The sequence below is a fragment of the Scyliorhinus torazame genome, chromosome 2 (assembly GCF_047496885.1).
Source record: "Scyliorhinus torazame isolate Kashiwa2021f chromosome 2, sScyTor2.1, whole genome shotgun sequence".
Taxonomy (NCBI): Eukaryota; Metazoa; Chordata; class Chondrichthyes; order Carcharhiniformes; family Scyliorhinidae; genus Scyliorhinus; species Scyliorhinus torazame.
The window spans coordinates 382,361,763-382,388,935 of record NC_092708.1 but is presented as its reverse complement, the minus strand read 5'-3'; the positions used below and the strand labels follow the sequence as shown (position 1 = coordinate 382,388,935).

General features: G+C 52.2%; 1 long non-coding RNA gene across 1 annotated transcript; it reads right to left on the bottom strand.

The window, feature by feature from the left end:
• Positions 1–975: 975 nt before the first annotated feature.
• LOC140407928 (uncharacterized) lies at positions 976–27,173 on the bottom strand. The gene is made up of 2 exons (XR_011939899.1): positions 26,784–27,173; positions 976–1,359 (listed from the first exon to the last, which is right to left on the bottom strand). It is a non-coding gene; the product is annotated as an uncharacterized lncRNA (long non-coding RNA).

The window sequence follows — 27,173 nt, the reverse complement described above, 5'->3', positions numbered from 1 at the left end:
GTTTTTGTAATTTTTTTTTCTCTTTCTTTTAATCAGGGATTACTGTTGTGATTGATTCTTATCGGCGGCATGGTAGTACAGTGGTTAGCCCTGTTGCTTCACATCGCCAGGGTCCCGGGTTCGATTCCCGGCTTGGGTCACTGGCTGTGCGGAGTCTGCACGTTCTCCCCTTGTCTGCGTGGATTTCCTCCGGGTGCTCCGGTTTCCTCCCACAAGTCCCGAAAGGTGAATTGGACATTCTGAATTCTCCATCTGTGTACCTGAATCGGCGTCGGAGTGTGGCGACTAGGGGCTTTTCACAGTAGCTTCATTGCAGTGTTAATGTAAGCCTACTTGTGACAATAATAAAGATTATATTATTATAAAGTAATTTTTAGTTATGGTTCAAGGTGATATTTATAAGTGAACATAGATTTGGTGCACAGTGGTTAGCACTGCTGCCTCTCAGTGTCAGGGACCCGGGTCCCATTCTGGCCTTGGGTGACTGTATGTGTGGGCTTTGTATGTTCTGCCTTTGTCTGCGTGGGCTTCCTCCGGGTGCTCTGGTTTCCTCCCACAGTCCAAAGATGTGCAAGTTAGGTGGATTGGCCATGCTAAGTTACCCCTTAGTGTGCAGGGATGTAGAGGTTAGGTTCTGATGATAGGGCAGGGGAGTTGACCGAGATAGGGTGCTCTTTCAGAGGGTCAGTGCAGACTTGATGAGCTGAATGACCACCTTCTGTACTGTAGGAATTCTATGGTTTGCTTCCGTTGTTCTAGGAAACCCATGCAGGCCTGGCGAGAATGTGCAAACACCACACAGTCACCCAAGGCCCAAATTGTCCCTGGTGTTGTGAGGCAGCACTGTTAACCAGTGTGCCACCTTTTTATCCATGTTGTTATGCTTCCGCCTTGTTTACTTCAATTATCTTATTCATTTATAATTATCTCATAATTAAATGTGTTTTGATGTTTCATTTAGACATCTTTAGAAGCTTGTAACGCTTAGTGTAAAACGTTTATTAACAAAAATAATTTTAGACGTATGAAACTTTGAAACCAGTTAACATTTAACTTAAAGTTGAACTTCATCAGCTGAATCATGACATAAAAACTACCTCAACTTTTACAAATTTCTTGCAATAAAATATGTTTTCTCCCTTAAACACAACGGTCAATAAAATATATTTTTCCACATAAACACAACGGTTCCATTTGCAAAGAAGGGGAGGGAAGAGGGGAGGGTTTTGACATATTAATTGTTGATGTGACAATCTCAACCGCTGAAGCACCGTGTCCTGTCACACATCTCCTTTGACATCATTTTGGGATATCCTTCAGCAGTACTCTAAGAGGCGGGTGATTGACTTGTTGCAATACCTGTCAGAGAGATAGTTCATATTAGCTTATAGGAGACTTGCAGATGTTAGCTAAGGCATTAAACTTTGTTAAAGCATTTGATGTCATCACTGAGGCTTGGAAGGATGAACATGGTGTCAGGGGAGACTCTTAAACAACGCAGCTTAAAATATATTGCAAAATACAAATGTTCTTTAGCTCTGGATCAGCTGGGAGGACAGGGGTGCTAACATTAGTGTCCTTGAAGGAGTTAATCACACCAGTATCGAGGCCATGATCATCCGAAACCAACACCGCTGGGCCGCCTGTGGTAGTATGCATTAGGGGTCATGTAGGACTGTGAAGCCGTGATGTAATTGGCTGACAGATCCCGGGTCCTGGTTGGCTGTTGATCTCTAGCTCCGCCCTGAAGGCGGAGTATAAGAACCAGGAGTTCTCCCCGCAGCTCCAGTCTGTGGCTGAACTGCAGGGAACAAGTCACGCTTAATAAAGCCTCATCGACTTCTTCTCTATTCGTCTCTCGTAAGTCTTTGTGCGCTACAATTTATTAAGCGTGCTTAAAGGACTATGGAGCTCAGGATCGCCCCGGAATGCCTGAGGATCAGCCCCCACGCAGTGAACTCAGCTGCAGTTTTTAAACACTGGCAAGCTTGTTTCGAAGGCTACCTCCGAACGGCCCCCGGCCGGATCACAGAAGACCAGAAACTGCAGGTCCTGCATTCGAGGGTAAGCCCGGAAATTTACCCTCTCATAGAAGACGCAGAGGATTTCCAGACGGCGTTCGCAGCACTAAAGAGCGTCTACGTTCGCCCAGTGAACCAGGTCTACGCACGCTACCAACTCGCAACGAGACGGCAAAGTCCCGGAGAATCGCTAGACGAATTCTACGCCGCGCTGCTAATTTTGGGAAGGGCCTGCAGCTGCCCGCCGGTAAACACGGCTGAACACACGGACATGTTAATTCGCTATGCGTTTGTGGCAGGTATGAACTCTCCCCAAATCCGCCAAAGACTATTAGAAAAAGAGTCGCTAGGACTCTCAGAGGCACGGGTCCTTGCAGCTTCCCTAGATGTGGCCGCGCAAAACGCCCGCGCGTACGGCCCCGACCGCGTGGCAGCCCCTTGGGCTCCGTGGACCCCCGTCGCGACAAACCCCCCCCCCCACAGGCTTGCGCGGTTCAGACACCAGGTCATCCCGGGGGGGCCCGCTGCTATTTCTGCGGCCAGGCGAAACACCCCCGGCAGCGCTGCCCGGCCCGCGCAGCAACTTGCAAGAGCTGCGGGGAAAAGGGCCATTTCGCGGCTGTGTGCCGGTCCCGGGGGGCCGCCGCTGTCCCCGGAGAAGAAAGAGTCCAGCGTATCCCAAACGCTCCCCAACCCCCCCCCAGCGCCCCATGTGCAACCCGCAGGCGCCGCCATTTTGGGTCCCGGCCACCACGAGGGGAGGAGGGGCGCCGCCATCTTGTGACCCCCCCAGCCATGTGCGATGCATGGGGGCGGCCATTTTCTCCACCCCCGCCACCATCTTGGGACCCGCCAGCCATGTGCGATGCATGGGGGTGGCCATTTTGTCCACCCCCACCGCCATCTTGGATGACAACAAAGGACCCCAGCATCGACGGCTCCACGGGGTTCGAAGAAGACGCTGAGACACTGCGACCACATCTGGCCTCGGTGACGCTGGACCAAGCACGGCCCCAGACGCTCCAGACGACGACAACAACGGTGCTGATCAACGGACACGAGACACCATGCCTGATCGACTCCAGGAGCACCGAAAGTTTCATCCACCCCAACACGGTAAGACGCTGTTTCTTGACCATCCGCCCAAGCATGCAAAAGATTTCCCTAGCTGCAGGATCCCACTCCGTACAGATCAAAGGGTTCTGCGTAGTGACCCTAATGGTGCAAGGGAGGGAGTTTAAAAACTACAGGCTCTACGTCCTTCCCCAACTCTGCGCACCCACATTACTGGGATTAGACTTCCAGTGCAACCTGCAGAGCTTAACATTCCAATTCGGCGGCCCAATATCCCCGCTCACTATCTGCAGCCTCGCAACCCTCAAAGTTGAACCCCCATCCTTGTTTGCAAACCTCACCCCGGATTGCAAACCCGTCGCCACTAGGAGCAGACAGTACAGCGCCCAGGACCGGACATTTATTCGGTCCGAAGTCCAGCGGTTGCTGAAGGAAGGCATCATCCAGGCCAGCAATAGTCCCTGGAGAGCACAGGTGGTAGTAGTAAAGACAGGGGAGAAGCAAAGGATGGTCATAGACTATAGCCAGACCATCAACAGGTACACACAGCTAGATGCGTACCCTCTCCCCCGCATATCCGACATGGTCAATCGGATTGCCCAATATAAGGTCTTCTCCACCGTGGACCTCAAGTCCGCCTACCACCAGCTCCCCATCCGCCCAAGTGACCGCAAGTACACAGCCTTCAAGGCAGACGGGCGACTATACCACTTCCTAAGGGTCCCATTTGGCATCACAAACGGGGTCTCGGTCTTCCAACGGGAGATGGACCGAATGGTTGATCAACACGGGTTGCAGGCCACGTTCCCGTATCTCGACAACGTAACCATCTGCGGCCACGATCAGCAGGACCACGACGCCAACCTCCAAAAATTCCTCCAGACCGCTAACGCCTTGAACCTCACATACAACGAGGACAAGTGCGTGTTTAGCACAGACCGGCTAGCCATCTTGGGATATGTAGTGCGCAATGGGATAATAGGCCCCGACCCCGAACGCATGTGCCCCTCATGGAATTTCCCCTTCCCCACTGCTCCAAAGCCCTGAAACGCTGCCTGGGGTTCTTTTCATATTACGCCCAGTGGGTCCCCCAGTACGCAGACAAGGCCCGCCCCCTAATACAGACCACTACCTTCCCCCTGTCGACAGAGGCTCGCCAGGCCTTCAGCCGCATCAAAGCGGATATCGCAAAGGCCACGATGCGCGCCATCGACGAGTCCCTCCCCTTCCAAATCGAGAGCGACGCCTCCGACGTAGCTCTGGCGGCCACCCTTAACCAAGCGGGCAGACCCGTGGCCTTTTTCTCCCGAACCCTCCACGCCTCAGAAATCCGCCACTCCTCAGTCGAAAAGGAAGCCCAAGCCATAGTGGAAGCTGTGCGACATTGGAGGCATTACGTGGCCGGCAGGAGATTCACTCTCCTCACTGACCAACGGTTGGTAGCTTTCATGTTCGATAATGCACAGCGGGGCAAAATTAAAAATGACAAGATCTTAAGGTGGAGGATCGAGCTCTCCACCTTCAACTACGAGATCTTGTACCGTCCCGGAAAGCTGAACGAGCCGTCCGATGCCCTATCCCGCGGCACATGTGCCAACGCACAAATAGACCATCTCCAAACCCTCCATGAGGACCTCTGCCACCCGGGGGTCACTCAGTTCTACCATTTTATAAAGTCCCGCAACCTCCCTTACTCCGTGGAGGAGGTCCGTACAGTCACCAGGAACTGCCACATCTGCGCAGAGTGCAAACCGCACTTTTTCAGGCCGGATAGAGCGCACCTGATCAAGGCTTCCCGCCCCTTTGAACGCCTCAGTCTGGATTTCAAAGGGCCCCTCCCCTCCACCGACCGCAACACATACTTCCTGAACGTGGTGGACGAGTACTCCCGTTTCCCCTTCGCCATCCCCTGCCCCGACATGACAGCGGCCACAGTTATTAAAGCCCTTAGCACCATATTCACACTGTTCGGTTGCCCCGCATAGATCCATAGCGACAGGGGGTCCTCCTTCATGAGTGACGAGCTGCGCCAGTTCCTGCTCAGCAAGGGTATAGCCTCGAGCAGGACGACCAGCTACAACCCCCGGGGGAACGGGCAAGTAGAGAGGGAGAACGGCACGGTCTGGAAGACCGTCCTACTGGCCCTACGGTCCAGGGATCTCCCAGTTTCACGGTGGCAGGAGGTCCTCCCGGACGCTCTCCACTCCATCCGGTCGCTGCTGTGTACCACCACTAACCAAACGCCTCATGAGCGCCTCCTTGTCTTCCCCAGGAAGTCCTCCTCCGGAACGTCGCTGCCGACCTGGCTGGCGGCCCCAGGACCCATCTTGCTCCGGAAACATGTGCGGGCGCACAAGTCGGACCCGTTGGTCGAGAGGGTTCACCTCCTCCACGCGAACCCGCAGGAAGCCTACGTGGCGTACCCCGACGGCCGACAGGACACGGTCTCCCTGCGAGACCTGGTGCCCGCCGGCAACACGCACACCCCCCCGACACCGATCACCCCCTCCCTGCCACCGGCGCACCCCGCGACCGCCCCCTTCCCGGGAGGATCGGTCCTCCTCCCATGACCGACCAGGAGTGAAAGAGAAGCAGACTCGAAAAGCTCCCGGAGACGACAACGCTGGAACAAGCACCTGCACCACCACCGGGGCTGAGGCGATCGACAAGGAAGACCAGACCGCCCGCTCGACTCGTGGCATCGGTATAACACAAGAATGATGTGGGACTATAACGAGAATGTTCTGTTCCTCTTACGAATATTGTAAATAGTTCACAAACCCTGTACATAGCCCAGTGTAGGGCACTGTAATGACATGCAAAAAAAAAAAAAAAAAATTTTTTTCCCTCCCAGGACCAGCCTTGTAAACCCCTACCACCATGCGAAGCACCACCCCGCTGGGTTCATTTTTAACAAGGGGTGAATGTGGTAGTATGCATTAGGGGTCATGTGGGACTGTGAAGCCGTGATGTCATTGGCTGACAGATCCCGGGTCCTGGTTGGCTGTTGATCTCTAGCTCCGCCCTGAAGGCGGAGTATAAGAACTAGGAGTTCCCCCCGCAGCTCCAGTCTGTTGCTGAACTGCGGGGAACAAGTCACGCTTAATAAAGCCTCATCGACTTCATCTCTATTCGTCTCTCATAAGTCTTTGTGCGCTACACCGCCCAAATGCTCAGGATGTCAGAGTCCTGACTGCCATAGCAATTCTTCTTCACCCATCTCAAGGAAGGATCCCGAACAAGAGGAGGACAAAGAAAGTTCTTCAAAGGCTTACCTCAAGAAATGGAACATAGACATCAATGCCTGGGAGGCCTTTGCTCAGAAGAGACCTACTTGGAGAAGCCTCCTGATTGAAGGGACACAATTCTTCGCGAACACCCGACTGCAAGAGGACATCCGGAAAAGGAGGCTGAGAAAGGAATACCCATGACCTAGAGTTCAAGGACCGATTCCACCTTGAGGAAACTCCTGCCGATTGAGTGATAGAAGATTCGGCACTAGGATCGGGTTCATCAGCGACGCAAGGACCCACAGAACCCGTGGCCAGTAACGTGGAGAATCTTAGGTAGACAATCATACCGAGTGATCACCACATTCTATTCATTATAGTCCCTTTAATGGAATTAACATCCTCATGCCAAACTATGTTAAAGATAAGTAATTATTTCACTTTTTATGACTCCAAACTTACTTTATACACTAAAGTACTATTTTAATGGAAATAGCAGCCTCATGACAAACCAAAGTTTTAAAAAAGTCTTTATTTTATTTTATTTGCATGTTAAACATATTTCTAAATGGTAACCACTAATTATATGAAACGTTAACCTACCAAAAATAGTCCACCGTTGTCTCCTGCCTCTGCTAGATCGAAAAATAAAAGTTTGTAAAAACTTACCGAAAATCCGAGCAAGTTGGCGCATTTTCGATTCAGCAGCTCCAGCGCATCGCAGGGCTTCAGGGAGGGGGAAAAAAAATCCGTCCAAGAGTTTAAATGTCGCGCGCGCCCAGCGAGCATGCCATTACGCCCGCACCCATGTGTCGTCATGCACACATGTGCGCGCACCAGCGACTTAAGTCTCGAATCCTACAGCAAGTTGCGGGCCAGTCACTCTGTTTCTCTCACCACGGATGCTGCCAGACCTGTGGAGTTTTTTTCAGCACGCTCAGTTGTTTGTTATTTCATTGGGATGCAGCCTGGTATTCGGAAAAGATAATACAAAGCAAACCTTGAAAAATTGGATCTGACCTTGCGAGAGCAATGCAGATTTCAAGGTGTCGGTGTTTAAAATTGTGAAAGAGTGGGTAAGAGCCGTTGAGGAGAAGTCTCGAAGTAGGAGGCACAGATTTAAATGTAAGAGTATTTCGAGCAGAGATCAGGAGAAAACTTTTCCAAACAGAGGGAGGTGAGGTTGTGGAATTCATTTCCAGGGGAAATGCCTGAGACAGAAACAATGGCCGGTATTTCCCAGACGTTCTCCCCGGCGGGATCTTCAAGTCCCACTGATGATGAACCTCTGCTGTGAGTTTCCCGGCAGCGGGGGTGGGGGGTGGGGGTGGTGGGGGTGGGGGCGTGGAACGGGTAACCCTGTTGACCGCAGCGGGATCAGAAGATTTCGCCGCTAGTCAATAACGGCACATCCGACGCCACGAAGCATGCCACGTGGGCATGCCGCCCTACGTCAATGTTCAGAACCTGAGTGGATTAGAGAATTAAAGATAAAGGAAATAAATAGATGTAAGTGGGCCTGCATTTTCATCCTTCAGGCAGATAGCGAGAGTTGAGAAAACTCCTGATTTGGCGCACGGGCCTCGGGAAAAAGTGCCTGCAAAGGTGGGTCTTCAATGTTACACAGGCGGGCGCAGGTGTGGGTGTTGGCTGGAGTCAGGCCAACCGACCAGGAATTAAGTCAGAAGCAACCACAGGGGCTGTAGGGTGACGAGGCAGGCTGCCCAAAGGCCCGTCTCAGTGCGATGGGACTTCGTCGCAAATGCAAAAAGGCCTTCATCACTCAAACCCCCTCACCACCCACAAACTACCCATGTCCCATCCAGTCCACCCCATGTCCCTCCCCGCAACCCCCATACTTCCACACCCAAATATGGCACATCCATGCCCACTGATCCATTATACACCAGATAGAACCAATAGAACATAGAACATTACAGCGCAGTACAGGCCCTTCGGCCCTCGATGTTGCGCCGACCTGTGAAACCACTCTAAAGCCCATCTACACTATAGAACATAGAACATTACAGCGCAGTACAGGCCCTTCGGTCCAATGAAACTAGAGTGATAAAAGGATGTGTTAAAAAAAAAGCTTTAAAAAAAGTAGTTCATTCAAAACTTTCTACTATGTTGAAAAAAGTGATTTCACTAGAAGATAATAAAAGTGTCAAATATCCAGATCCTCTGAAGTATTAAGAACAGTAACCACAAGCCCTTGAAACCGCTTAAACGTGAGTAAATAAATATTGTGAAATTGAGAACAGATACCAGAGAGACTGAGCAGTCCAACAAACAATGTTTTCTCTGCGGTGCAACTGTTTCAATAAGAGTAATGGGTCTCAGCTCTCAGGCAAGCCTCATTGTAAAAGGTCCCTTCACGTAGACTCTGAGGTGCATGAGGAGCCTTGAACCGCGACTCTTTAAAAATCTGGCCTGACTCCATGAAATGTGGGGGGGAGTAGGACATGCCTGTCTCCGCAAAAGAGCCGCCCAGGTCGAGAGTACTGGGTGCGAGCTCATGACAGGAATCAGCCTGCACCCTTTAAAGGAGTTCCTGAAAATCAGACAGCCCGTGATCTGGATCAGAAATTCCGGCAACCGGCATCCGTCCACCACCTTTAACGGCCTTCGGGGTCATTCTGAATTGTGGAAAACCCAGTCTGCTGATGTGATTATTATGATACGCTCTCATGGAGGTGATTGCTGACAGAAAGTACTGAGTTGAATGGCCTGCCAATCTTGCAAATTCCACATATTTTAATAAAGAGAAATGGGACTGAGAGATGCATTGAGATATGTAGGCATTAGACACCACGTGCAACACAGAAACCTTGGTTCAACATCTCATCTGAAAGACCGCCCCTCTGCCAATGCAGCACCTCTTCAGTGTTGCACTGGAGTGCCAGCAATGTGTAGCATGTTGCCATATGCCAAGCATTTTGTTATGCTGCCCTCTCTGTCCGGAGGTAGTGTAAATAAAGTGGTTCAATAGTGGCTGTCCGCAGTTGAGTGTGTCACTCACTGCAATGCACAACGCCTGATCTTTGTGCTCAAGCCCTTCGGAGCAGGAGCGGAACCCACAACCTCGTGATTCAAAGGCAAGTGTGCTGCCGACCGGGCCGTGGCCGAAACACGATGAAAATAAAAATGGCACGTTGAGCTCCTTACGAGCGAATGTAATGTTTCTGAAGAACAGGGACTGACTGTACTTCTGAAGAGACGTTGCTGGAACATTCCACATGACAAGATAGCCACTGAGCTCACCCCCTCCGTTCACAACACAGAGTGTTACATCTCTCAACTCACTGGGTGTGACAAAAGTGAAAGAAAGCTAAAAGTCTGGGGAGTGGGAGCAGAAAGCGAAGGCAGAAAGCTGTGGTGGAACTGAATGGTACGCAGAATTTGTGAGAAACAAAATCAAATTCGACAAGGTATTGGGGTGCGTGGAGGCAGGAGACGCTTTGAGAGAACGGTTCAGGTATATTTCAGGAGTTTTAAATTATTTCATCAGCTCCGATTGAAATCAATGTCAAAAGTCTTGAAAGATAGAGCTCCTCTGAACAAGAAGTTCTGAAGAAGATTCATATAGTCTCAGAACATTAATGCTGTTCCTTTCTCTGCAGATTCTGCGGGAGATGTTGACATTTTCCAGCCCTTTCTGTTTTTATTTCAGATATTCAGCATCCGCTTTTGTTTAAAGATGGTGGGCGGAACTGTCCATTTATGTGGCCATGTGCAGTGGTCAGCAGTGCCTACCCCACTGTTCGGAAAGATGGGAACTTGTGCCCTATTCCATGCATGGAAGCTTATTAATTACGCACAGGTGCGTATTGGACCAAATCATCCAGCAGATCGGGAGTTGACAGGGTCAAAGGTCCAGACACCATATTTAAACCAGTCACACTGATACACCTCACTCTCTCCACCTGATTCCAATAGATCATCATCGATGTCTTCCACCCACAAGAATAAGGCTGTAAACCTCAAGAGGAAGCCTTTATCAGAGGGGCACCGGCATGTTCTGTATCCCAGGGATGGCTCCCGGAAGCACACCAACCTCATGTATCCAACCTGGGAGGCCGCGGCAGACCAGGTCAGCCAGACTGATAACCATGCGGAGCGCCATCCAGTGCAGGGAGAGGATGAATGATCTCATCTTCTCCGCCAGAGTAAGTCATCCTTCAATTCCCGCCACATGTCACACTCTCATGGTGGCATCATGTACTCAAATGGTTACTCTCTCCAGGGATCTCAAACAACCATCAGGGCACACAGATCAACACTCGTGTCGCCCAGAGATCACCATCTGGCCGGGGGGGGGGGTCACCACACACAGGGGACATGCCCCTCACCCAACCTCTGCTCCATCCCTTCTCCCATCTCATGCCTTGCCTTCATCTTCATTCAGGGCAAACGGGGCTGCAACAGGTGGGAAAGAGAACAGATCGGGGCAGGGGTGGCTGACATCATTGCCCCCTCTGAGTTCGAGGGGGCGATTGCTGAGCTAGCTGCGGAGGACAGGGATCAACTCCTGAGGGGACGGGGAAGGGTCAGGATGGCCTCTTCCACCAACCTCGAATGGATCACAACTCCATTACTTCACCACATCCTGACAATCACAGTGAGTCATATCCAGAATTATATTACTCATGCTCATCAACCGAAGGGAATAAACAGATAGAATTGGCCATCTTCCAGGCAGCAGCAGATCGAGGCCCACGGGGCAGACCACCATATGTCCGAGCCCCCAGACCACGTCCAAAGAGGAAGCGCTGGAAGAAACGACCACTGCACTCACCTGCACCCTCTATCCGTACAGAGACACACACCTCAATGGGGCAAAGAGTAGGCTTAGGGTCACTAACTGGAGAACCCCTCATTGGCACGTCCCCATAGCAGTCGGAGGCAGTGACAGCAAGATCTTACTCAATGGTGAGCAGGCTCGGTGGGCCCAATGGCCTACTCCTGCTCCTATTTTGTAAGTTTGTACGCATGGGAGGAGGAGATCCCTCCCCTGTCCTCATCTCAGTGGCCACAGCGTTTCCATCATTGTCTGGCGGTGAAAGCTTCAAGTCGTCTCTCACATTGCTCTTGTTCCTCAGGATTCTCTGCTCCCAGAGTGAGCCATTCACAGGGCACTGTGGACCGAAGCTGAGGTCAAGGCCTGGCCTTTCAGGAGGCCAGAATGTGCAAGTCTGACTGCAGGACTCGTCATTGCTGCGAGTGGTTAGCCACCCTCTGAGATGAAAGAGGATGGTATTGAAGGCTAGAGGAGATGTGACCATGTGCCCTCACTTAACTTTACTGTTAGAACCATAGAATTCCTACAGTGCAAAAAGAGGCCATTTGGCCCATCAGGTCTGCACCAACCCTCTGAAAGAGCACCCTACCTAGGCCCATCCCCACAAGCCAACGCTTTTCAAACTATTTTGCCTGGGACCCATTTTTATCGAGCCGCCACCCTTCAGGACATACGCTGGCGGACCTTTGCGGCCCCTGCCGGCCGATCTACATGACCCACACCAGCTGATCTTCACAACCCACTCCAGACGATCTTCACGACCCATGCCAGCCGACCTTTTCAACCCATGCCAGCCAACCTTCGCAACCCATGCCTCACGAACTTCATGACCCACCATTTTCACTTACCTTTAATGTGACAGGTGAGCCTGCTTGGTCCTCACGATCTCACTCGTTTTGTTATCCGATGTCACATTTCTGATAACGACTTCAGCTGATGAATAAAGACCTCATTGCATCCCTTGAAAAAATCAAGAGGTTTGTCCTCGAATTCGCCATGCTTAGCCTTCAAATATCTTTGACGTTTTGAGGGTTTTAAAGTTTCATTTGCCAGTGCTTCCCTGCATACAACGCAGATTAACTGAATCCTGATTTTCAGTGGCACAATTAATAAACCCAGACCTCAAGTATTTATCTGTATGCTGCTTGGTTCCTGTTTACAGCTTCTTCTTCCTGGGTTGTTCCCCAGAGGCTCTGGAGTTCACACCAGCACTGCTGGCAGCTGCAAAATGGAGGAATCTCTCTCGCGCCACGAACACGTGACGTCAGTGTACAGGGCGTGTGACCTGCCCTCTGCCGTCGCTCCAGGCTGGAAGATTCCAGCGATTTTTAAAAAAACTCAGCTCCTGGGTCAGCGCGCTGATGTCAGGAGTAATCTGTCTGCCCCGCTGGCCTCCTGGTCTGTGCTGAGGGGGCACGCATTGATAAATGTGAAGTGATTCATTTTGGAAGGTCGAATTTGAATGCTGAATACAGGGTTAAAGGCAGGATTCTTGGAAGTGTGTTGGAACAGAGGGATCATGGGGTCCACGTACATAGATCCCTCAAAATTGCCACCCAGGTTGATAGGGTTGTTAAGAAGGCGTATGGTGTGTTGGCTTTCATTAACAGGGGGATTGAGTTTAAGAGCTGCGAGGTTTTGCTGCAGCTTTATAAAATTCTATATTAGACCACGCTTGGAATATTGTGTCCAGTTCTGGTCGCCTCATTATAGGAAGGATGTGGATGCTTTGGAGAGGGTGCAGAGGAGATTTACCAGGATGCCTGCCTGGACTGGAGGGCGTGTCTTATGAAGAAAGGTTGAGGGAGCTAGGGCTTTTCTCACTGGAGCGAAGAAGGCAGATTTTCCCCAGGGTGGAAATGGCTGTCACGAGGGGACATAATTTTAAGGTGATTGGAGGAGGGTATAGGAGAGATGTCAGAGGTAGGTTCTTTACACAGTGAGTGGTGGGTGTGTGGAGTGCACTGCCAGCAGAGGTGGTGGAGTCAGAGTCATTAGGGACATTTAAGCGACTCTTAGACAGGCACATGGACAGCAGTAAATTGAAGGGGTGTAGGTTAGGTTGATCTTAGATTAGGATAAATGGTCGGCACAACATCGTGGGCTTAAGGGTCTGTACTGTGCTGTACTGTTCTATGTTCTATGACGCAACATTGCTTTGTCATCTCATCAAATGGTGCCAAAACCCCCACCATTTTCTCTCTATGGAAGTGCTTGCATGTGCACAGTGTGCCACTAATTCTTAGCACTACCTTACTTTTGCTCTCTTTAAACAAGGTACCTCCCGAACTTCAGCCTGTTTTCCATGTTTGAAAACAGCCCCAGCTCTAGATTTGTTGCAGCAGAGTAATTGTTACTCATGGCCAGCGAGTTTATTCTGAGTTTGTGATTGTTCTTTCCTCTGGGTGATTGCGAACGTTGTTCGACTCCCTCGTTGGCAATTCTTTGCGCGGCGATTATTTTCATGAAATTTGTTCTCTTCTGTGTTTTCTTTAAGGTGCAAGCCTTGACGTGGCATAAACGTTCTGTTAAAGGGATCTGCTGGTAAGGAATCACTGGAAATGTAATAAATACACAACGGCCTGCACTCCTCGACCCCAGCCACAGTGCTGGTCAGGGTCTGAATGTGGAGGCCTCCATGACTACCGCAGAACAGTGGTGTCCTTCTGGCCAACATCGACAAAGAGCGGAAGTAGACCAACCCTACAGACCCATCATTGTGGTCGCCATCGCAATAAGACTGGCTCAGAGCTGTGCCGGCTGGTCTACGCGTACATCACTCACCTCAAAGTCCACAAGTGAGCTGAGGTCCGGTGTGTGCACACCACACATTTTCGAATGGGTTTTTAGGCTGGCATATTTTCCCGCTGGTGGGATTGATACATGATTGGAAGGCATCATGAGATTCTGGCCAGAAGCTGTTTCATTGAGAATTCATGAGATGGCGATGAATGCCAATGGCTTTCGCGTCACTCGGCAGCGGGATAGCTGACCCACCGTTAACCCGCCGTCGGCAGAATCGCAGGCCCACGGCCGGCTGTTGAGTGATGCACGATCAATTGAACAAAGACTAGAGTTGGATACAACTGAGGCTTTATTGCTCTAAGATGTGTGGCCTCCCACAGCAGCTGGCAAAATGGCTGCTGAATGGAGGACACGCATATTTATACTCCGCCTACTGGGCGGAGCCAGCAGGCAGGGACTACCGGCGAACCTGTAGTACAGGTCCTACCTTACATCACCTAATAAAGGTGTAACAGTGGTTTTCCACATTGGGATACCGCGTTCCTGCCAGCAGCACACCCACGGGTTTCCCGGCGGGAATAGAGAATCCCGCCGCCGGTGAACGACCCTCCGCCGGGACACACGCGGCTGGGGGACCGGAGAATCCAGCCCAACGTCTACTTCAGCGGGTTTACGACTTTTTGCCTGCGGCTGGGCAGGATGGGAACGGTCCACCCAGTATCTCTGGAGGTCGGCAAGCATTGTGTGTCCGAAGTCCCGTCAATATGCAACGTAAATGGGCACTAGGGGTCCATGAGAACAAAACAGGGAGATCGCCCTTTCATATCCATTAACCAATGGCAGCCATGCTTCAGCAGCATCGAGCAACGGGAATCATTATCAGCAGCAGCGGCTCATTTATTAGAATCACCCTTACTGCAGCTTCAAAGTGCTGGAAAGATAAATTTGCTACTTTTAATATATACATTGCGACTGATGACAGTCACTCTTTATTCCCAGAGGGCACATGATCATTAGCAATTTGATTAAAAAGGCATTGAATTATGGAATGTAATAATAAATAGGATAAATGTAGCAGATTTAATACCGCCGCAGTCAATGCTCCGCGAATCATGGAATGGTACAGCACAGAAAGAAGCCATTTGGGCCTTCCCACTGTGGCTGGTTTTTTGGAAGAATTCTCCAATTAGTCCCACTTCCAGATGGGGGTTATTATTGACCAGATACTGAACTGGACCCGCCATACAAATATTGTGGCTACAAGAATAGGTCAGAGGCTGGGAATTCCATGGAAAGTAACTCACCCCCGGACTCTGCAAGGCGTGTCCTACAAAGTACAAGTCGGGATTGTGATGGAACACTCTCCACTTGCCTGGAGCTCCAACGAGACTGAAGAAACTCAACATCATCCAGAACAAAGCAACTCGCTTGATTGGCGCCCCGTCCATCACACTCAACATCCACTCACTTCTTCGCCAGAGATACACAATGGCAGCTGGGTGTAACGCACACAATATGCACTGCAGCAATTTCCCAAGGCTCCTTCAAAACTGCCTTCCAAACCCACGACCCCTGCCACCTAGAAAAATACGGGCAGCAGGTGCATGGTAACCCCACCACCCGAAGGTTTACCTCCAAGCCACACACCACCTGGTTTGGAACCATATCGCTGGTCCTTCACTGTCACTGGGTCAAAGTCTTGGAACCCCCTTCCTAACAGCACAGTGGGTGTACCTACACCTCGTGGACTGCAGCGGTTCGATAAGGTTGCTCAACACCACCTTCTCCATGCTAGTTCGTGATGACCAATAAATGCTGACATAGCCAGCGAAAGCCACATCCATCCAGTCCAGCGGAGCAGACTCGATGGGCCAAGAGGCCTAATTCTGCTCCTATGTCTTATGGTCTCATGGTACTTGACCACATCTCGCCTGTAAAGGTAACTGGGCAGTGGATACTTTAATTTTAAAAAGAGAGCAATGTGGAAAAACGGGCACTGTGCAAAACTGGGGCTGGATTCTTCGCACCACAACGCCAAAATCGCATCCGGCGCTGGGGCGGAGAATCCATTTCCATGCATGGAATCGGGACCGACGCCAGTTCCCCAATTCTCCGGCCCCCGAAAAGTAGCGTCCCCGGGAAGTACGCCGCGCCACCTATCCCCCCCCTGCGGCCACTGCCAGAGGCCTGCCCCGCTATTCTCCGCCCCTGGCCACCGAATTCCTGATGGCGTGGATCTAATATGGTCCCAGCCAACACGCGCTGGGCAGTGCTGCCGCAGTTTTTCAAAGGAGCAGCCCGCTTATTGCAGAGGTGGGCCGATCGGAGGGCAAGGGGGCCTCAAACAGGACCAGGGTATTTTTTAGCGGGCGTTCCGGGTCGGGCGTGCGGCCAATCGGAGACACTATTTACGCGGTCCAGCTCCGCGGTCTTAGTCTGCCGTGCGCATGCGCGACCTCTGACCCGGAAGTGCGGGGGCACGTATCTGCAGCTGGAGCTGTGAGCTTCACGACGGAGCCCTGCTAGCCCCCTGCAGGGCTGTGAATCTGTGGCCTTTTGACACCAGTTGAAAGGCCACAGTTTTCACGACAGGGTGGGGACATAGTGCCTGAAACGGAGAATCTAGCCCCTGATTCTGGAAATTCCGGGATTTGTGGGACTATGTCCCCACTCCATCGTGAAAACTGTGGTCCTTTACGCCAGAGAAACTGGCATCAAAAGGCCACAGATTGTCAGCCCTGCAGGGGGCTAGCAGGGCTCCGTCGTGAAGCTTGCAGCTCGAGCTGCAGATACGGGCCCCCCGCACTTCCGGGTCAGAGGTCGCGCATGCGCACGGCGGAGGCTTCCAGCGGCTTTTCGGGGGGCCGAGAATCACGGAACCGGCGATGGTCCCGGTTTTATGCGTGAAACTGGATTCTCCGCCCCATCGCCGAACGCGAATTCAGCCCATGGGTTCTGGACAACAGAGACAAAATATTTCTGGGAAGTTACTTTAAAAATGGAAATTGGTTTCTCAGGTGCTAATTGGCGTCTCTTCACCATTAAAATAGAAGAGATTTAAGGACAATGTCAAATAGACATGTCAGCCCCATGAAGCTGCTCAATGAGGATAGTTAAACTGGAATGTTAATAGGATATCAGTAACCCCACTTTGTGTTCTAATCACACCAGTTCCAACCAATTCTAAGAGTTATGGGACACCTCAATACTGAGGTATCAAACTAACTGGAGGCGTGGAAACTTAACGAAGCAATGTGGGACCAGCAGCACGGAGGGATAACAGCCAGCAAAGAAGAGAAGAACCTGGGGCAGGATTCTCCGTTCGCTGACCGAAATCGTGAAACGCGATTGGGCGGAGAATAGATTCCAACGCCAGAATTGCACCGGGCGCCGATTTGATGCCAACTCGCAATTCTCCGTCACCTCGACAGCAGCGCCAATGCGGTCCAGTACGCACATACAGTAAACACCGTTTGCACGTCATTAGCGAGCCCGACCCGGTATTCTCCAGGCCGCCGCGATGCTCCGCCTCCACCGGGCCGAGTTCCCCACGGCGCGGTTCACTTGTGCTTTTAAAAATTCTGAAGCTGGATTCATGGCTGCTGAGGGAGAGAGAGGGGTTACAGAAGGTGTCCAACATCGCCATAGTTTGGTAATGATTGTGCTGCTGACCGGGGGGGCATCTGCCAGGGCCAGAGGGAAGTAGCAGGGGATGGCCAGGAGATGGGCTGTGGGGTCGGGGTGGACGGGCATGGAACACCATTGCCGCAGCCGGAAAGGCAGCCGTGCAGCTGCGCACACCGCTAACAGCCCACTGTGAACTTAGGGCCACGGATCGTATAGGTGTCCCCCCCAGGTGACCCCCCCCCAGTTGCCCGCTGGCTCCAACCAACCCATCAGCTGTATGGGCGCGCTCCAGCACAACCAGTGCCATCTTGTTGGCTGGGATGAGTGTGTGTGGGAGTGTAATGTGTATGTGTGGCTGTCAGCCTCCCGAGTGTCAATCACGAACCCGGCGGATCCCGCACCATTTTTCATTGGAATCAATTGTGTCCCACGTGGCACTGGTGCCAGCCCTTCCACAGTCGCTGTATCAGTCCAGGTTCGACGCCAGTTTTACTGTCGGGTAAGTCCACAAAATCTGCCACGTCGTCAACACTTAACCTGAGGAACGGACAATCCAGCCCCCTGACTCTAAGATACAGGTATCGTCATCTCAGGCAACGAAAAAGGGGGCTAATTAATTTTACCTGAAAGATTAATTTTACCTGCAACATTATTATTTTTACAGCAGGAGATTGACAACAGGTTTGCCTGGAACCGCCAGAAACCTCCAACTTCCACTTGTCTGCAAGGAGCCGAGATATAATTATTCAGGTCCACAACGCTTTTCAACCTCCAACTTAAAGTACTGGTTATAAATAGTGAGTTGTTTCTTGTCACACCGTGAATAATCTGAGTGCATGTTACGGGCGCGATTCTCCAGCCCGGATGGGCCGAGCGGCAGCGCGGAAACGGCAGAGTCCCGGCGGCGGCGTTCACCCCTGGTCGCTGCCGGCGGGAACTCTGCGCGAAGGGCTGGGGGCAGCCTGTGGAGCGGGGAGTAGTTCTCCTTCACCGGGGGGGGGGGGGGGGGGGGGGGGCTCCGATAGGGTCTGGCCCGCTATCGGGGCTCGCCGATCAGTAGGCCGGCCTCCGGTGAAGGAGAACTACTCCCCGCCCCACAGGCCGCCCCCTGGCGTCGGGGCCAGAGCGTTGAAGAAGTCCCCCGCGCATGCGCGGGTTGGCGCGGCACCCATTTGGCACCGGGGAGGGAGGCTGGAGCGGCGCAAACCGCTCCAGCGCCGTGCTGGCCATCTGTGGGTCGTCCCTGCGCCCGTTTTGCGCCGTCGTGAAACGCGACGGCGTTCGCGATGGCGCGAACACTTAGTCTCCATTTTGGAGAATCGCCCACTACATCTCTGGAAGTCATCTCTTCTTTTGTTTGTTTGCTTGGGGATGGGGTATTTGTTCTGTTTACATTTCAGGTGTTTTGACAGTAAATGTTTACCCTTCCTTTTTATCATAAAATTACAAAAAAGCCTGTTTGCGCGTGTTCTTTCATGTCACGGCACGAAAAGGGGTCAAAACACTCCTTCCCAAAAATGCACCTAGTTCGCAGTGAGTCGAGAGATGAGGAGCAGGTGCTACTTTTCCAACCATACTATCATGAATGAAGAAAAACCCCCTGAAATATTTTCTCTTTCAGGTATTTGTCGGATTTCCTTCAGAGGTCTATTGTTGAATAAAATTCCATCACTCTTTCAGGCAGTGCATTCAAGATCAGAACCACTCACTGCGCAGAAACCCTTTGCCTCATGCCGCCGCCTCTGGTTCTTTGGCCGATCATCTTAAATCTGTGTCCTCTGGTGACACACCCTCCCACCACTGACAACAACTCTCACTTCAACCTTTCTCATTGTTTTCTCCAAAGATTCAAGCGTGCAAGCCCTTCCTCTACATCGCTGAAGTCAAAAACAGTCTCCGTAATTCACTTATTCTAATGCATCCTTTTCCAAAATGTCAGGACAGTGAAACTTCTTACCCCCACCAGTCTTTTCTACCCAGCACAATCTTTCAGATGAAACGAGTCCCCCCCCCCCCCCCCCCCCCACCCCACCCCCCCCCCCACCCCCACCCCCTTTCAGATTGAGCTGAAGAATCAGGCCGGGGTTCTTCATTACGAGTCCGCCCCACTACCACTACAAGGGAGGATGGCGAACTTCGCGCTCAGCCAAATCTCCCATTCACTGCAACGGGCCTGGGGAATCCCGTTACCATGAATAGACGGAGAACCCTGCCGTGTATTCCAAGATGGCCACGGAATTCTCCACGGTTCCCTGGTCAGTGATCATAATAATCTTTATTAGTGTCACACGTAGGCTTACACTAACACTGCAATGAAGTGACTGTGAAAAGCCCCTAGTCGCCACACTCCAGCCCCTGTTCGGGTACACAGAGGGAGAATTCAGAATGTCCAATTCACCTCACTAGCACGTCTTTCTGGACTTGTGGGAGGAAACTGGAGCGCCCGGAGGAAACACACGCAGACACGGGGAACACAGACAGTGACCCAAGCCAGGAATCGAACCTGGGACCCAGGAGCTGTGAAGCAACAGTGCTAACCACTGTGCTACTGGTCTATCTAGCCCTTAAATGTCACCTGAAGCCCAATTATCCAATGATTATCTTCTTGCTGTGTGATTGGCTGCTATATTTTCAATGACATTTCAAAAAAGTACTTCAATGGGGTTTAAAGTGCTTTGGGTTGTTGTTAGGTCATGAAAGGCAAGGTGTTAAAATGCAAGTCTCCATCCCCCACTGTTCCTTGATTCACCCAATATTCCTGCTTTTTCCAACTTCGGTGCGGACTTTGATCTCTCGATGGGTTTCCCGTTAATGAAAACATCTCAAGCATTTTCCCTGCACACATCACATGACAAAGGTTATTTTATCATTTCTTCCCTGCAAAGAGCAGAAATTCAGCTTTTCTTCGCTGACAGAGCAGCCTGTCTAAAACCTCAGCCGATGAGACTCCCCACAGTTTGCATCTGTCAGTCTTGTAGCCTTTACAGTGCCTCTTAATTATGCTGGAGCAGTGGAATCAGGATCCGAGACCAGAGGAGACGCTGATTGCCACTTAACACGGTGGGATCCGCACAACGAGTGACCTGCAACGTGCCGCCCAGCCGATCTCTTCCGGCGCAGTAAGACATCTTGAGTGATTATGAATCCTGCCATCTTTGCAACAGGTGCTCCGCGAGCCATGCAGGATTTTTGAATCCACTTGGCCAGATTGCGTCGCTAGTTTTCCCCAATGCCACTGAGGAAATAAAAGAATCTGGTTGCAATCAAATTGCTACCCTGCTGTGCAAATTGGCAGACGCGTTTTCTAAATCGCAGCGCTGACAATACACAGAATTGCGGGATCTTTACAGTGCGGAAGGAGGGCCATTCGGCCCAACGAATCTGCACCAGGCCCCTGAATGAGCACCGTACCGAGTCCCACTCCCTTGCCTTATACGCCACAACCTTGCACGTTCTTACTGTCGTGTTGGGGGTCCTGATACACAAATGAGCCAACACGGCTGTAGATGGTACAACTTGATTTTATTATGTTAACTAACAGATGCAACTAACTATAGACTTGGATACGTTCGCTACCAGCTAACCTCTGGCCCTATCACTAATGTTGGTGAGGCACTCAGCACACGGTCTATGTCTGAGTGTCACGGTGCAAGCTCTGTGTCCCGAGCTGTCTCCTACCAGAATGAGCGGGGACTCTCGTGTTCCCCCTTTTATAGTGCGTGTGCTCTTACTAGTGATTGGCTGTGATGTTGTGTGTGTGCTGGTTGGTCCAAATGCCTGTCCATCAGTGAGCGTGTGATTGCACCATGATATGCTGATCTGGATATCATGACACTTACCTTTCGGACAGAAATCCAATACCCTTTTGAATATCTCGAATCATGGAATGGTACAGAACAGGAAGAAGCCAGTCGGGCCATCGCACAGCTGCTGGCTTTTTGAAAGAACTCTCCAATTCGTCCCAGATTCTTTTGCCATCGGCATGCGCAGCTTTTCAGACACTGATGCAGAAGGTGTTCACATGTGGGCCACGATCTGGTTTGAGCTGGTGTGTAGCAAATAACACTCATGCCACACCACCCTCTCGGGAAGCTCTTCCCAGACTCCAACCACCTTGTGGGTGAAAAACCTTTTTCTTATGTCACTCTGACTCCTTTCGCCCATTACTTTGAATCCCTGTGCCCTCCAGTTCTTGATGCTCTCTATATCCCCTCAGGATCTTGAAAAGCTCCAGCATGTCTTCCCGGTCTTCTCTGCTCCAAGGGGAACGGCCCCAATCTCTCCAATCCATCCTCATGGCTACAGTTCTTTGTCCCTCGAATCATTTTTTGTGAATCTCCTCTGTACTCTCTCCAATGCCAGGGCGGCACGGTAGCACAGTGGTTAGCACAGTTCATTCACAGCTCCATGGTCCCAGGTTCATTTCCCGGCTTGGGTCACTGTCTGCGCGGAGTCTGCACGTTCTCCCCGTGTGTGCGTGGGTTTCCTCCGGGTGCTCCGGTTTCCTCCACAGTCCAAAGGTGTGCAGGTTAGGTGGATTGGCCATGCTAAATTGCCCCTTAGTGTCCAAAAAAGGTTAGGTGGGGTTGTGGGGATAGGACATGGGCCTGGGTGGGGTGCTCCTTCAGAGGGCCGGTGCAGACTCGATGGGCAGAATGGTCTCCTTCTGCACTGTAAATCCTATGAACTGTGATCGATGGACGCAGTGCTCCAGATGAGGGTGAACTATCGTCTTACAAAACCTCAATATGAACACTTTCCTCTTGTACTCAATACGCTTATTAATCACGCCTAAGATACTATATTTTTTAGTAACATGCCCTGCCATCTTCAATTACTTATGTAATATACACAGAGATCTCTCTGTTCCTGTACCCCCTTTAGAATTTCTTCCTTTATTTTATCCTGTCTCTCTATAGTCTTCCTGCAAAAATGAATCACCTCACACTTCTCTGCATTGAACTTCATCTGTCACTTGTCTGCCCAATCCACTAACATGTCTACGTCCTTTTGAAGTTCAAAACTATCCTCGCCACAGTTGGCATTTCCATTCTTCATTTCGTCTGCAAGTTCTGAAATGTTCTTAAGGCCACAGTTTAGCTCATTAATATATATCTGCTCAAACAACACTCAAAAAGCCAGACAAAACCAAAATCCAGGATAAAGCGGTCTGCTTGATTGGCGGCCCGTCCACCACCTTCAACGCTCACTCTCTCCACCCCAGGCGTGCCGCGGCAGCCATGCGTACCACATACAAGTTACACTGCAGCAACTCAGCAAGGTTCCTTCGACAGCACCTTTCAAATACACATCCTCGACCACCTACAAGGACAAGTGGCAGGGGGTGTTTGGGAACACCACCAACTGCAGATTCCCCACCAAGCCACTCACCATCCCGACTTGGAAATATATCACCTTTCCTTCATTGCTGCTGGATCAAAATCCTGGAATCCGCTCTCCGGCAACATCGCGTACTGAAAAGGGGCGTCATTCTCCGACCCCCCGCCGGGTCGGAGAATGGCCGTTGGCCGCCGTGAATCCCGCCCCCGCCCCCGCCGAAGTCTCCGGTACCGGAGATTGGGCGGGGGCGGGAATCGGGCCGCGCCGGTTGGCGGGACCCCCCGCTGGATTCTCCGGCCCGGATGGGCCCGAAGTCCCGCCCAGAAATTGCCTGCCCACCGGCGTAAATCAAACCTGGTATTTACCGACGGGACCAGGCGGCGTGGGCGGGCTCCGGGGTACTGGGGGGGGGGCGCGGGGCGATCTGACCCCGGGGGGTGCCCCCACGGTGGCCTGGCCCGCGATCGGGGCCCACCGATCCACGGGCGGGCCTGTGCCGTGGGTCACTCTTCCCTTCCGCCTCCGCCACAGCCTCCACCATGGCGGAGGCGGAAGAGACTCTCCCCACTGCACATGCGCGGGGAACTGACAGCGGCCGCTGACGCTCCCGCGCATGCGCCGCATTTCCGCGCCAGCTGGCGGGGCGGAAATCCCTCCGGCGTCAGCCTAGCCCCTCAATGTTGGGGCTAGGCCGCCAAAGATGGGGAGCATTCCGCACCTTTGGGCCGGCGCGATGCCCATCTGATTGGCGCTGACTTTGGTGCCAGTCGGCAGACATCCCGCCGTTGGGGGAGAATTTCGCCCCAGGTTTCTGATGTGCCTACACCACACAGCCTGCGGTGGTTCAGGAAGGCAACTCACCAGCACCTTCTCAAGGACAATCGGGGATGGGCAATTAATGCTGGCCTCGTCAGTAACACCCACATCCCATGAACAACATAAGAAAACAGAAACAGGTCCAGAATTATTTGTACCCTGATGTTACTATTGGGCCATAGTTAAAAACGAAAATGAGAGTTGTACCTGTAACCTAACCTTAAACTAGTGGATCAAAGAAAATGAACCTCGCAGATCAATTCCCTCAATCCAACAAGGGCCGGGTCGGAGAATCCCCGGGGGGGACGCGAGAATCGCTTCCCCACGCCGGCTTCCCATTCTCCGATTCTCGGGCGCCCGCGGGGTTCCCGCTGTGCCGGTCGGGGGGCCATTGACAGCGGTGCCCCCCCCGGTGATTCTCTGGGCCCCGATGGGCCGAGTGGCCGACGAGTTTGGCCGAGTCCACCGGCGTGGGTTACTCAGGTCCCACACGGGACCTGGAAGGTGAGACTGCGGAGGCCGTCCTGGAGGGGGGAGTGGGAGGATCCGACCTCGGGGGGGTGCCATGGTGGCCTGGCCCGCAATCGGGGCCTACCGATCGCCATGTGGGCTGGTTCCGTGGGGGCCTATTTTACTCTGCGGCAGGCCCCTGTAGGGTTCGCCATATTGCCCGGGGACGGGCGCCGAGAAGGGAGCCCCCCCGCGCATGCGTGGAAATATGCCGGCCGTAGCGCGTAGGCGCGGAAATACGACGACCGTTACGTGCATGAGCGAAATCACGCGGGCCGTTCTGCGCCGGCTGGAGCTGCGGGGACCACTCCGCAGCCGACCTGGCCCCCTAGGAAGGGGAGCATTCCCCATTATCGGGGACCGTTGACGCCGGAGTGGTTGGCGCCGCTTTTCACGCCGACATGAGGACATAGCCCCATTATTGGAGAATCCCGCCCATGGTCTCCGAACAGCTTTGAGGCCCGCACTCTCCTTTTACAAAGCTGCGTTGACTAACACATTTGAAATCACATGATGATTCAAGGAGCCTGGCTGGATGAACCGGTCCACTGACATCAAATCAGTGTCTTCGCCCGCCTGGGCTTAATGACTGCTCTCAACATAGCAGCTAGATTACTATCACTCACCATCTCACCAACATCTTACCCCCAGTCAAAAATGTGGAGATTGCTTGGGTGGAATTTTGGGTGGGGGGGGCGGGGGCACAGGGTTTCGCTCTATGCGGGTGACCTGCTTCTGTACGTTTCGGACCCAATAGAGGGAATGGAAGAAATCATGAGCTCTCTCGGAGAATTTGGCCGGTTTTCAGGGTATAAGCTTAATATGGGAAAGATTGAGATGTTTGTGGTTCAGGCGAGGGGATAGGAGAGGCGACTGGGAGAGCTGCCGTTTAGATTAGTAAAGGGAAGCTTTAGGTACCTAGGCATCCAAATGGCGTGGGAATGCGACTGGCTCCATAAATTGAATCTGGCCCGGCTGGTGGACCAAATGAAGGACGATTTCGGAGATGGAATACGCTTTCGTTGTCTCTGGCTGGGAGGGTGCAAACAGTGAAGATGACGGTCCCCCCGAGATTCCTATTTATATTTCAGTGCCTCCCCATCTTTATTCCGCGGTCCTTTTTTAAGCGGGTCAACAGAGTGATCACGGGCTTCGTCTGGGCAGGCAAGACCCCGCGGGTAATGAAGGTAATGCTTGAGCGGAGCCGGGTAGAGGGCGGGCTGGTGCTGCCAAATTATAGTAACTATTACTGGGCGGCGAATATAGCCATGATCAGGAAGTGGGTGGTGGAGGAGGGGTGCGTCTGGAGGCGGCTTCATATAAGGGCACCAGTCTGGGGGCGTTGGTAACTGCGCCTCTGCCGTTCCCGCCAGCACGGTACTCCACCAGTCCAGTGGTGGTGGCGGCCCTGAGAGTTTGGGGCCAGTGGAGGCGGCATGTGGGAGCAGTGGGAGCATCGGTTTGGGCCCCAATCTGTGCTAATCACCGGTTTGCCCCGGGGAGTATGGACAGGGGGTTCCGGTTATGGCGGAGAGCGGTGATTGAGAGGATGGGGGATATGTTCATAGAGGGGAGCTTTCTGAGTATGAGGGCGTTGGAGGAAAAGTTTGGGTTGGCGAGGGGAAACAAATTCAGGTATCTGCAGGTGCGGGACTTCCTTCGTAAACAGGTGTCAACCTTCCCGCTCCTACCGCTAAGGGGGATTCAGGACAGGGTAGTTTCCAGAGGGTGGGTAGGAGAAGGGAGCGTCTCGGACATTTATAAGGAGCTTATGGGGTCGGAGGAGACGCAGACCGAGGAGCTGAAGCAAAAGTGGGAGGAGGAGCTGGGAGGTGAGATAGAGGATGATCTATGGGCAGACACACTGAGTAGAGTCAACGCATCTGCAACATGTGCCAGGCTCAGCCTGATACAATTCAAGGTCATTCACCGGGCTCACATGACAGTGGCCCGGATGAGCAGAGGGGCTGGAGGACAGGTGCACAAAATGTGCAGGAGGACCGGCGAATCATGTCCACATGTTCTGGGCATGTCCGAAGCTTAGGGGATTTTGGCAGGGGTTTGCAGATGTTATATCCACGGTGTTAAAAACAAGTGTGGCGCTGAGTCCAGGGGTGGCGATTTTCGGGGTGTCAAAAGACCCAAGAATCCAGGAGGAGAACGAGGCAGGTGTTCTGGCCTTTGCTTCCCTGGTAGCCCGGAGACGGATACTATTAGCATGGAGGGACTCAAAGCCCCTGAAGTCGGAGCCCTGGCTATCGGGCATGGCTAGCTTTCTCTGTTTGGAGAAAATCAAGTTCGCCTTGAGAGGGTCACTGTTAGGATTCGTCCTAAGGTGGCAACCGTTCGTCGACTTCTTTGCGGAAAATTAATCGTCTGCGGGGGGCGCGGGGGGGGGGGGGGGGGGGGGGGCTGGGGAGTAGGGGGTTAATAAGGGTGGGTGGGACCTGTGCGACAGGCTTTGGCACTATGTTTATGGTTTCATGCATATTGTTTCTTTTTTTGTTGTCACCATACCACAAATACCTCAATAAAATGTTTATTAAAAAAAATAATAAATCCGGATTTGAAAGCTAGCCTCAGACCATGAAACTATCATCAGTTGTCGCAAAAACCCACCTGGTTCACCGGTGTCCTTTAGGGAAGGAAATCTGCCGCTCTCACCTGGTCTGGTCTACGTGTGGACTCCAGACCCACAGGAACGTAGTTGGCTCTTAGCTGCCCCCTCTGAAATGACCGAGCACGGCACTCAGTTCAAGGGCAATGGGGGATGGGCAACAAATGCTGGTCCAGCCCAGCGACAGCCACATCCCAGGGATGAGAGGATAGAGGGGGGGAAAAAATATATTTTTTAACCGTTCCAATTTCCCGAGCAGACTGTACTGGGATTTAGAAATTCCTCTTTGAGAGACTGGCGGCGTTGTGTTCAATTATGCTAACTATCAACGGCATGTGCACAGATATGATTCCTGCAAACCCTTGGGAGCTGTACGCACGTCAGGTTAACGG